This window comes from Ranitomeya variabilis, chromosome 4 (genome assembly GCF_051348905.1).
Source record: "Ranitomeya variabilis isolate aRanVar5 chromosome 4, aRanVar5.hap1, whole genome shotgun sequence".
Classification (NCBI taxonomy): Eukaryota; Metazoa; Chordata; class Amphibia; order Anura; family Dendrobatidae; genus Ranitomeya; species Ranitomeya variabilis.
The window spans coordinates 558,172,980-558,186,039 of NC_135235.1; the positions used below are offsets into that span (position 1 = coordinate 558,172,980).

The following is a 13,060-nucleotide window of genomic DNA, read 5'->3' on the forward strand; positions in this document are numbered from 1 at the left end:
GCTTCGGCCTACACTCTGCTCCTCTGCTCCTCCTTGATTCCCTGGGCTCTAACACCGCCAGTTGGTGCTCGGAAGTGCTGGCTGCACAGAGAAAAACACTCGCCTCACCACTGTGTCAGTGGGGTTCAGCAATTCCAGCTGTTCCCCTGCTGTGTAGCCGGCAATGTGTCCTGCAAACGCCACGAAGACACAACAGACACTAAGCTGCCTCCAGTGCAGGCTTCGGCCTACACTCTGCTCCTCTGCTCCTCCTGCTGACCCTGGGCTCTAGCACCGCCAGGTGGTGCCCAGGAGTGCTGGCTGCGCAGAGAAAAACACCCGCCACTGTGTCAGTGGGGTTCAGTAATGCCAGCTGTTCCCCTGCTGTGTAGCCGGCAACGTGTCCTGCAAATGCCATGCAGACACAACAGACACTAAGCTGCCTCCAGTGCAGGCTTTGGCCTACACTCTGCTCCTCCTGCTGTCCCTGGGCTCTAACACCGCCAGTTGGTGCTCAGAAGTGCTGGCTGCACAGAGAAAAACACCCGCCACTGTGTCAGTGGGGTTCAGTAACGCCAGCTGTTCCCCTGCTGTGTAGCCGGCAACGTGTCCTGCAAACGCCACGCAGACACAACAGACACTAAGCTGCCTCCAGTGCAGGCTTCGGCCTACACTCTGCTCCTCTGCTCCTCCTTGATTCCCTGGGCTCTAACACTGCCAGTTGGTGCTCGGAAGTGCTGGCTGCACAGAGAAAAACACTCGCCTCACCACTGTGTCAGTGGGGTTCAGCAATGCCAGCTGTTCCCCTGCTGTGTAGCCGGCAATGTGTCCTGTAAACGCCACGAAGACACAACAGACACTAAGCTGCCTCCAGTGCAGGCTTCGGCCTACACTCTGCTCCTCTGCTCCTCCTGCTGACCCTGGGCTCTAGCACCGCCAGGTGGTGCCCAGGAGTGCTGGCTGCACAGAGAAAAACACCCGCCACTGTGTCAGTGGGGTTCAGTAATGCCAGCTGTTCCCCTGCTGTGTAGCCGGCAACGTGTCCTGCAAATGCCATGCAGACACAACAGACACTAAGCTGCCTCCAGTGCAGGCTTTGGCCTACACTCTGCTCCTCCTGCTGTCCCTGGGCTCTAACACCGCCAGTTGGTGCTCGGAAGTGCTGGCTGCACAGAGAAAAACACCCGCCACTGTGTCAGTGGGGTTCAGTAACGCCAGCTGTTCCCCTGCTGTGTAGCCGCAACTTGTCCTGCAAACGCCACGCAGACACAACAGACAATAAGCTGCCTCCAGTGCAGGCTTTGGCCTACACTCTGCTCCCCCTGCTGACCGTTGGCTCCAACACCGCTAGTTGGGGCTCTAGGAAGACAATCTTGAATAGGTCCCCCTGGTTCCAGTACCGTCAGCTGGTTCCGGGCAGAGCCTTTGGCTTAGGTGCCTCCTTCTGGGTATCCGAGTTCCACCAACGTCAGGTGGTCCTTGGTAGTGCTTTCTGGCACGGGTACCTCCTGCTTAGTAACCGGGTTCCAGTAATGTCAGCTGGTCCTCGGTAGTTCCATTGGCTCTTGTACCTTCGGCTACCCATCCGGGTTCCAGTACCATCAGCTGGTTCTCGGCAGTGTCTTTTGCTCTTGTACCTTCTGCTCCCCATCCTGGTTCCAGTACTGTCAGCTGGTTCCGGGCAGAGCCTTTGGCTTAGGTACCTCCTTCTGGGTATCCGAGTTCCACCAATGTCAGGTGGTCCTTGGTAGTGCTTTCTGGCACAGGTACCTCCTGCTTAGTAACCGGGTTCCAGTACCGTCAGCTGGTTCTCGGCAGTGTCTTTTGCTCTTGTACCTTCTGCTCCCCATCCTGGTTCCAGTACCGTCAGCTGGTTCCGGGCAGAGCCTTTGGCTTAGGTACCTCCTTCTGGGTATCCGAGTTCCACCAACGTCAGGTGGTCTTTGGTAGTGCATTCTGGCACGGGTACCTCCTGCTTAGTAACCGGGTTCCAGTAACGTCAGCTGGTCCTCGGTAGTTCCAGTGGCTCTTGGACCTTCGGGTAGCCGTCCGAGTTCCAGTTCCATCAGCTGGTTATCGGCATTTTCTCAGCCTTCTTGTACCTTCTGCTACATTTCCAAGTTCAAGACCCTAAGGACGACGACCCGGAAGACCGAGAAGCAGAAGAACAAGAGGCTGCAGAACAAAGAGCAGAAGAACATTAAGCACAAGACTAAACATCAGAGCAAAAGATATTATCTAAATTATAAGCAGAAGAAGACTAAGCAGTGTATGGGGGTGAGTCCGTTCCTCCTCGTGGTGCCCCTGGAAATAGCCTGCTGCTGCAGGCCTAACTGAATGCGGACAAATCCTGTTGTAACTCTTTTGTGACAGGCAGAATGGAAGGTGTAATCTTCAAACTGTAATAGATAACAACTACAGAAATGCCTGTCACAAATAAGAATATGATGAAGAAGTAGAATATGAAGAAGAATAGTTTAATAAAAAGAATATGAAGAATATAGCAAAAAACAAATAGGTAGAAGATGAAGAAGAAGATGAATAAGGTGAAGAAGAAGTTGATGTCAAAGATGCTGCTGCTGAGGATGATGAAGAAGAAAGTGTCGGAGAAGTAAAAAAGAAGGTGAAGGGCATGGAAGTAGTGAAACATCAATATCTGACAAAATAAAAAAAATCTTAACATAGTCAATATCTTTGTAACTCCGAACGTCTTAAAAAAATAAAATAAAAATTCCTGCTAGTCTACTTGATTGGGCTAAACCTCTATGCCTTTAATGTCTCTGCCACCTCCCCCAATACATCCTACATTATTCTTAGTTGTTTTCCTTCATGTAGAATGAACCTACAAGGAAAGAAAGGGTTTATTTTAATTCCGATATTTTGGTCCCATTGACTTCCATTGGTATCGGGTATCGGTATCGGCGATAGCCGATATTTTTTTAATATCGGCCGATCCAATCCGATACCGATACTTTCCGATATCGGAAGGTATCGCTCAACACTAGCAGTAAGTAGTCAAGATGAGAAAAAGCTGCAGATGATATTAAATTATAATTCTGCAAAAGAGGCAGTTTATACACTAGATCAACTAATAGCTACATACACAAGCAAATGCAAAAGCAGTCTGAGGTCAATGGTTTTATTTTATAACATTCTTGATGTATCTGCCTACAATGCATTTGATTTATGGAGTGAAATACACCCCAATTGGAACGCCAATAAACTGCATAAAAGAAGACTCTTCCTGGAAGAATTAGGAAAGTCATTTGGATGCCATCTGTTTTAGTAAGTAAAGTAAAACTCCAAAGTGAAGGAGCAGCAGCCATAGTAAACCAAATCCAAAAGCATGCTCAACATCGAGAACCCACAGCCTTCACCAGCACTGGAAAAAGCCTAAAAAGGAAAAGAAGCAGCATTTGTCTTTTTGACCAACCATGTTCACATACAGTAAAATAATACAACTAGTTTTCAAATAATACGTTTAGAGTAGCCAAATGTTAAAATTACCAGACTTTAAGGGTAGGTTCACACGGCGTTTTTGCTGCTTTTTTTTCTGCATCAAAACCTGATCTTCTTGGCAGGAAAGAAGCTGCGTCAAAAACGCAGGTTAAGGTGCGTTTTTGGTGCATTTTTTGGTGCGTATTTGGTGCGTTTTTTTGCTGCGTTTTTTTTCTTTTTGTCCATGCTAATGTCCTTGGATTTTCAGCAGCAAATAATGATACCTGCGTTTTTGCTGCATTTTTTTCAACACCCATTCAAGTCAATGGGCGAAAAAACGCAGCAAAAACGCTGAAAGAAGTTACATGCTCTATGTCCAAGAAACGCAGCAAAGCACAAAATACTGATCAAACAAAAAACCAATGTGTGTGCATGAGATTTCTGAAATCTCATAGGCTTTGCTGGTATTGTAAAAAGCAGCTGAAAATTAGCATTAAAAAATGCAGCAAAAACGCCCTGTGTGAACTTACCCTAATAGGTCAGAAAATATATAGAGTGCTCTCAGTGGCAGAAACAAAGTAGGAATCTTGTGGGTGTGATATCTTTTAATGGCTAGCAAAATATAGTGAATGATGTTACATCAGGCTGATATGAGACGTAAGCGGTCTCGAAAGCTTGCTTTGTAACATCATTCACTATATTTTGTTAGCCATTAAAAGATATCACACCCACAAGATTCCTATTTTGTTTCTGTCACTGAGAGCACTCTATATATATTTTTTTCTACTGGCTAACATGGTACCAAACCACTTTTTTTTTCATTTATTAGGTCAGTACACAGTAACAGTGTATCACCAATATGAACAGAACAGCACGGTTAAACACCCCACTGGAATGAAGTGCTGGCTGAATGGAGACAGCCAAGCACAATGCTCTGTTCTGGTATTGACAGAAAACGAATGATCTGTGACATGAAAATGCAAGCACCATTCTGATGTGGGCCTTTTAGAGCCCCATTCTTGGGATCACTGGGTGTTCCAATGGTCATCTCTCCACTGATCTGTGTGTATTCCTCTGCATAGGTGATAACGTTAATGATGGAAATAAGCATGTCATTCTACATCCAGTATGAACAGCGTTAAAACACAGCACACAATAATTCCAGGCAAGCCTGATGTTCCACAATCCATAATTTCCGTCCGGGCGAACAGCTAAAATGCAAAAACAGTTCCTGGCCTCCTGTGGCAAGATAATTTTCATCTCCCTATTTTAATTCTTCAGCGCCTACATATCACCTAAACTTCTTCAAAAGTATTGATAAAATACAAAAGCTGCTTCATACTGACTACACATGCCAGTAAAACTATCCTGGATACCATCATGTTTATACTTTATATCCTTTTGGTACAATGTATAAATCATTGTATTTTACAGTATAAACACAATAAATGTTGTTTTCATGACACAAATGTTTTTAAACATTTATCACCTTCTTTACAATCACTACTAATCACATTCAGTACCATCCAAGGCAACATCGATAGTGAAATTCAGCTACAGTGGTTCTCAAAAAAGAGAATTTTATCTCATCTTAAACCACATTTTTTTGCTGTGAAATTTAAAGGACCTCAAACAAAAAAATACTAAAAAATACTCTGTTTAGGAAAAACGAAATAACTTTCCAATAGAGTATGCTGGATGCAATAAAAAAATCTCTTCTCTTACAGTTTGTGGGAGAGGAAGATGAGTTAATCTACATACATAGTATAAATTTCCCGCAGCATTTTAATCAGGCAATATACAGTATACTGTACAATGATCAACCATAACATTAATCATAGAATGTTAGAGTTAGTAGGGACCTCAAGAGTCGTATCCAATCCACTGCTCAGTGCAGGATTCACTAAACCATCCCAGACAGATGTCTGTCCAGCCTCTATTTGAAGACTTCCATTGAAAGAGAACTCACCACCTCTTGTGGCAGCCTGTTCCACTCATTGATCACCCTCACTGTCAAAAAGTTTTTTTCTAATATCTAATCTGTATCTTCTCCCTTTCAGTTTCATTCCATTGCTTCTCGTGTTTCTATGTGCAACTGAGAATAAGGATGATCCCTCTACACTGTGACATCCCTTCAAATATTTGTAGACAGCTATTAAGTCTCTTCTTTCTTTTTGCAAGCTAAACATTCCCAGATCCTTTAACAGTTCCTCGTAGGACATACTTTGCAGTCCGCTCACCATCCTGGTAGCTCTTCTCTGAACTTGCTCCAGTTTTTCAACTGGATCAAGTATTCTGGACACAGCATTCCAGATGAGGCCTGACCGAGGAGGAGCAGAGGGGGATAATTCATGCGATCCAAACTCTATGCTTCTCTTAATTCATCCTAGAAGTGTGCCATTTTTTTGCTGCTGCATCACACTGTTGACTCATGTGCAGTCTGTGATCTGTTAGTATACCCAAGTCTTTTTCACACATGCTGTTGCTTAGTTCTATTCCTCCCATTCTATAGATGTAATTTTTGTTTTTCATGCCCAGATGTAGACTCTTGCATTTCTCTCTGTTAAATACCATTCTATTTGTCGCTACCCATTGTTCTAGCTTATCTAGTTCCTTCTGAATCATTTCTCTGTCCTCTCTAGTGTTAGCTATCCCTCTTAGCTATGCATCATCTGCAACTTTGATCAGTTTACCTTCAGTTCCCTTATCTAGATCATTTATAGATCATTATAGATCTATATAGATCATAGATATGTATATAGATCATTATAGATAAATACTGTATATATTTATAAATTAAAACCAACTGTCTAATTAAACAGATGGACAAAATTGTTAAAATAAGAAAAACCCACAATGTGCACTAAAATAAATTAAATTTAAATTGAAAATTACTTTTGTCAGTTTTAAGCTATCTCAGTGAAGATTGTAGGTTTTTCTTACTTTAACATAAGAGTACCCACAATTTTGTCTCTAAAGATGTCCTGTGATATCTGGCACCAAGAAGTTATCAGCAGAGCCTTTATACAAGCTGTGAGGTAGGACCACCATGCCTCTGCCTTGGTTATTCAGCACATCCCTCAGATGCTACATTGGACTGAGTGTTGGAGAATTTGGTGGACAAGTCAAGACCTTCAACTCTTCAGGATAGCTGAGCACAGCATTTGACTTTTTCTGGAAGCTGCATAAGCAATGGCTAGAGTGAAGGTCAAGCATGCGCATCTCCAATCCAATCATGATGAAAATAATGCTTTAATGGTATTGCTGCTCGATCAGCCATAATAAACAGACTGTATTTACAAGTTGTGGCCACATTACAACTGATCTGAGGGCACAATGCAGGTAATAAAAAGTGCTGATGAGAAGATTGTGCTAAAATCACTTTCCTTGTTAATCTCCATGTTGTTATACAGCAAAATAGCACTTACCTCTGCAGAAATTATCATTGAAAGAAAATGTTCACATTTGCAAACTACATTAATCTGTGTACTAGCACAGTTTTCAGGGCTGAATAGATTAGGCAGCAAGTGAACAGTCAGCCAATCTAATGAAAACAGGAAAAATGGGCAGGCTAAACTTTAACAAAGCCCAAATTGTGGTTGCCAGACAACTGGGTCAGAGCAAGAGTTGTGAGGTCTCTCTGGCATGCAGTGTTTGGTACTTACCAAAAGTGGTACAGAGAAGAAAAACCAGTAAACTGATGGGAAGCCAATGCTGACTTGTTGTCCGTGAAGACAAAAGGCTAGCTTGGCTGATCTGTTGCTTCAGAAGGGGTACTATATCATAAATTGCTAGTAATGTTACAGCTGGCAATGATAGGAAGGTGTCAGAGCTCACAGACACACAGATTACTAATGATGACCCTGTCTACTGCTGAAAACGTGAAAAATGGGCATGTAACCATAAAAACTGGACCATTGAGCAATGAAAGAAGGTGGTCTGGTCTGATGAATCAGATTTTCTAACACATCATTTTGATGGTCATTTAAGTGTGCATCACTTATCTGGGTAAAATATTGTACCATGATGCACTATAGGAAGAGGACAAGTCAGCGGAAGCAATTTGATTGCGCTAAGCAATGTTCTGGTGGGAAACCTTGGGGCATGACATTCATGTCGATGTTAATTTAACATTTATCAATCACTTTAACATTGTTACAGACCACTAACCTAGCTACTGAGGAGGCTGAGGGGGGTGGTCGCCCTGGGCCCTATGCTCTGAGGGGCCCACCTGGAGCTACGCTACTGTAACCATATTGGCGTGCACAGCGCGCCCATACAGTTATACTCTGTGACAGAGCAGGGAGACTCGATCTTCCTGTACTGCCATCCAGCCGCTGTGTGACCCGCCATCGCAAGTTCAACTGTATTGGCTACATACCGATACAGTTGGTTGAAAGCAATGATGAGACAGTAAGCGACACACTCCTTCTCCCAACATTCCACCTCTGCGTCTGACATCAATGGCGCAGACTCTGACAGCAGGTGCAATGACGTCAGTAGATGGCGCCTGCTGTGCTGAGATGAGCGGGCGCTCGGAAATGCAGGGGAACAAGGAGAAGAGGTGAGCATTGTATTTTATTTTTTATGGCAAGTGCATGGTAATGTATGGAGGCCTATGGGGAGTGCATTATACTATATAGAGGCCTTTGGGGAATGCACTATACTGTGCAGAGGCCTATGAGGAGTGCATTATATTATATGGAGGTCTATGGGGAATGCATTATACTATAATAGAAACCTTTGGGGAGTGCATTATACAACCCCTGGCAAAAATTATGATTCCATAATTTTTGCCAGGGGTTGTACTATATAGAGGCCTTTGGGAAGTGCATTGCACTATATGAAGGCTTCTATCACTCCCAACCCAACATAAACACCTGAAATCTTGCCCACCTCAAATCCGTGCCCTTGACGCCCACCACCCTGCTCCCTCTCTCTGGATCACTCTGGAATGCCGGCTCTGTCTGCAATAAACTCCACGTGATTCACAACCTCTTTAAATCTCGTAATCTTTCCTTATTGGGCTTCACCGAAAAACATGGCTGGCACCCTCTGACACAGCCTCCCCTGCTGCGCTATGTTACGGCGGCCTCCACTTCACCCACACTCCTCGTCCTGGCAACAGACATGGTGGAGGAGTGGGCCTTCTCCTTTCTTCCAACTGTACCTTTAACCCAAATCCACCTCTACCCTCCCTTATCCTCCCCTCTTTTGAAGTCCACTCTATCCGCATCTACTCTCCCTCCAGCCTTCAAGTGGGTGTCATATACTGACCTCCGGGCCCGACGACTGCCTTTATTGACCAATTCTCCCCCTGGCTCCTTCACTTTCTGTCTGCTGACATTCCAACCATCATCATGGGTAACTTCAGCATCCCCATTGACACCCACCAGTCAGCAGCCTCCAAACTCCTGTCCCTTACTTCATCTTTTGGACTTACTCAGTGGTCCTCCTCAGCCACCCACACAGACAGGTACACATTAGACCTGGCCTTCACCAGTTTCTGCTCCCTATCTAACTTCACAACCTCCCCTCTCCCTCTATCTGACCACCATCTACTCACTTTCTCATCACTGTCCTCCACACCTGTCACCCATGTCCAGCAACATGCACACCCCCGCAGAAACCTCGCACATCTAGACTCTCACACTCTCTGACTCTCTTCAGCCACTGTCCTCCATAGCTTCACTCCACGAAACAGACACTGCCACTAGTTTCTACAATGCCACTCTGGCATCAGCCATCGACTCGGTCGCCCCTGTCATGCATAGCAGAGTGTGACGAATCAATAGACAACTGTCATGGTTCCCAATGGCAAGGGAACGTCAGAGAACTTAAATAACAGACTAGCTCTTGGGTGATGGAATCTCGAGCTGACCGTGAGCTAAACCTACCACACAACTAACAGTGGCCGGGTGACGTACCTACGTTTTATCCCTAGACGCCCAGCGCCAGCCGGAGAACTAACTAACCCTAATAGAGGAAAAAACAGACCTGGCTTACCTCTAGGGAAATTCCCCCAAAAAGGAGACAGAAGCCCCCCACATATATTGACGGTGAGTTCAGAGGAAAAGACATACGCAGTATGAAGGTAGGTTCAGCAAAGCGAGGTCCGCTTACTAGATAGTAAGAAGATACAATAGGGAACTTCACGGTCAGCTGAAAACCCTATTAAAATACCATCCAGAAATTACTTTAAGACTCATGTGTCAACTCATGACACCGGAGTGGTAATTTCGGCCCACAAGAGCTTCCAGCTACAGAAACATAACATAACTGTGAACTGGAACAAAAATGCAAACAAACTTAGGACTAAGAGTCCAACTTAGCTGATAGTAGTCTAGAAGCAGGAACATGCAACAGAAAGGCTCTGGTTACATTGATGGCCGGCACTAGAATAACTGAGCAGCAAGGCTAAATAGGATACTCCCACATCCTGATGGAAACAGGTGAACAGAGAAAGTGAAGCACACAAGTCCAGTACCACCAGCGACCACCGGGGGAGCCCAAAAACCAAATTCACAACAGTACCCCCCCCTCAAGGAGGGGGCACCGAACCCTCACAAGAACCACCAGGGCGATCAGGATGAGCCCTATGAAAGGCACGGACCAAATCAGAGGCATGAACATCAGAGGCTGTCACCCAAGAATTATCCTCCTGACCGTAGCCCTTCCACTTGACCAGATACTGAAGTTTCCGTCTGGAAACACGGGAGTCCAAGATCTTCTCCACAACGTACTCCAATTCACCCTCAACCAACACCGGAGCGGGAGGCTCAACGGAAGGCACAACCGGTACCTCATACCTGCGCAATAATGACCGATGGAAGACATTATGGATAGAAAAAGATGCCGGGAGGTCCAAACGAAAGGACACAGGGTTAAGAATCTCCAAAATCTTATACGGGCCGATGAACCGAGGCTTAAACTTAGGAGAAGAAACCCTCATAGGGACAAAACGAGAAGACAACCACACAAAGTCCCCAACACGAAGACGAGGACCAACACGATGACGGCGGTTAGCAAAATGCCGAGTCTTCTCCTGGGACAACTCCAAATTGTCCACCACCTGTCCCCAAATCCGATGCAACCTATCCACCACAGTATCCACTCCAGGACAATCTGAAGACTCCACCTGACCAGAAGAAAAGCGAGGATGAAACCCCGAATTGCAAAAGAAAGGAGAAACCAAAGTGGCAGAACTAGCCCGATTATTGAGGGCAAACTCCGCCAACGGCAAAAAGGCAACCCACTCATCCTGATCCGCAGACACAAAACACCTCAAATAAGTCTCCAAGGTCTGATTAGTTCGCTCAGTCTGGCCATTAGTCTGAGGATGGAACGCAGACGAAAAAGACAAATCAATGCCCATCCTAGCACAGAACGCCCGCCAAAATCTAGACGCGAACTGGGTCCCCCTGTCAGAAACGATATTCTCCGGAATACCATGCAAGCGAACCACATTTTGAAAAAACAGAGGAACCAACTCGGAAGAGGACGGCAACTTAGGCAAGGGCACCAAATGAACCATCTTTGAAAAACGGTCACACACCACCCAGATGACAGACATTTTCTGAGAAACAGGGAGATCAGAAATAAAATCCATAGAGATGTGAGTCCAAGGCCTCTTTGGAATAGGCAAAGATAACAACAATCCGCTAGCCCGAGAACAACAAGGTTTGGCCCGAGCACAAACATCACAAGACTGCACAAAAACTCGTACATCTCGAGACAGAGAAGGCCATCAGAAGGACCTAGCCACCAAATCCCTGGTACCAAAGATCCCGGGATGACCTGCCAACACAGAAGAATGAACCTCCGAGATGACTCTACTGGTCCAATCATCAGGAACAAACAGTCTACCAGGCGGGCAACGATCAGGTCTATCCGCCTGAAACTCCTGCAAAGCCCGTCGCAGGTCTGGGGAAACAGCAGACAATATCACCCCATCCTTAAGGATACCTGTAGGTTCAGAATCACCAGGGAAATCAGGCTCAAAACTCCTAGAAAGGGCATCCGCCTTCACATTTTTAGAACCTGGTAAGTATGAGACCACAAAATTAAACCGAGAGAAAAACAACGACCAGCGCGCCTGTATAGGATTCAGGCGCCTGGCAGACTCAAGATAAATCAAATTCTTGTGATCGGTCAATACCACCACCTGATGTCTAGCCCCCTCAAGCCAATGACGCCAGTCCTCAAAAGCCCACTTCATAGCCAAAAGCTCCCGATTACCAATATCATAATTTCGCTCGGCGGGCGAAAATTTTCGAGAAAAGAACGCACAAGGTCTCATCACGGAGCAATCGGAATTTTTCTGCGACAAGACCGCCCCAGCTCCGATCTCGGAAGCATCGACCTCAACCTGAAAAGGAAGAGTAACATCAGGCTGACGCAACACAGGGGCGGAAGAAAAGCGGCGCTTAAGCTCCCGAAAGGCCTCCACAGCAGCAGGGGACCAATCAGCAACATCAGCACCCTTTTTGGTCAAATCAGTCAAAGGTTTACCAACATCAGAAAAACCAGTTATAAATCGACGATAAAAATTAGCAAAGCCCAAAAATTTCTGAAGGCTCTTAAGCGAAGAAGGTTGCGTCCAATCACAAATAGCCCAAACCTTGACAGGATCCATCTCAATGGAAGAGGGGGAAAAAATGTACCCCAAAAAAGAAATCTTTTGAACCCCAAAAATACACTTAGAACCCTTCACACACAAGGAATTAGCCCGCAAAACCTGAAAAACCCTGCTGACCTGTTGGACATGAGAATCCCAGTCATCCGAAAAAATCAAAATATCATCCAGATACACGATCATGAATTTATCCAAATATTCCCGGAAAATGTCATGCATAAAGGACTGAAAGACTGAAGGGGCATTTGAAAGACCAAAAGGCATTACTAAATACTCAAAATGGCCCTCGGGCGTATTAAATGCGGTTTTCCACTCATCCCCCTGCTTAATTCGCACCAAATTATACGCCCCACGGAGATCAATCTTAGAGAACCACTTAGCCCCTTTTATTCGAGCAAACAAATCAGTCAGCAGTGGCAGAGGATACTGATATCTGACTGTAATTTTATTCAAGAGTCGATAATCAATACACGGCCTCAAAGAGCCATCTTTTTTAGATACAAAGAAAAAACCGGCTCCTAAGGGAGATGAAGAAGGACGAATATGTCCCTTTTCCAGGGACTCCTTAATATATTCTCGCATATCAGCATGTTCAGGTACAGATAGATTAAATAAACGACCCTTTGGAAATTTACTGCCCGGAATCAGATCTATGGTACAATCGCAATCTCTGTGAGGAGGTAGTGAACCAAGCTTAGGCTCCTCAAAAACATCACGATAATCAGATAAAAATTCCGGAATCTCAGAGGGAATAGATGACGAAATGGAAACCAAAGGTACGTCCCCATGAGCCCCCTGACATCCCCAGCTTAACACAGACATTGCTTTCCAGTCAAGAACTGGGTTATGAGATTGTAGCCATGGCAATCCGAGCACCAAAACATCATGTAGATTGTACAACACAAGGAAGCGAATCGTCTCCTGATGGTCTGGATTCATACGCATAGTCACTTGTGTCCAGTATTGTGGTTTATTACTAGCCAATGGTGTAGAGTCAATACCCTTCAG

The 13,060-nt window shown here is 45.2% G+C and overlaps 1 long non-coding RNA gene across 1 annotated transcript in view; it reads right to left on the reverse strand.

Annotated features, from left to right (window-relative positions):
• Nucleotides 1–3,189: 3,189 nt before the first annotated feature.
• Nucleotides 3,190–13,060, reverse strand: part of LOC143769160 (uncharacterized) — a 79,448-nt gene continuing 69,577 nt past the window's right edge. The window contains exon 3 of the long non-coding RNA XR_013214236.1: nucleotides 3,190–3,372. This is a non-coding gene — a long non-coding RNA (uncharacterized LOC143769160). The remainder of the gene's footprint in view (nucleotides 3,373–13,060) is intronic.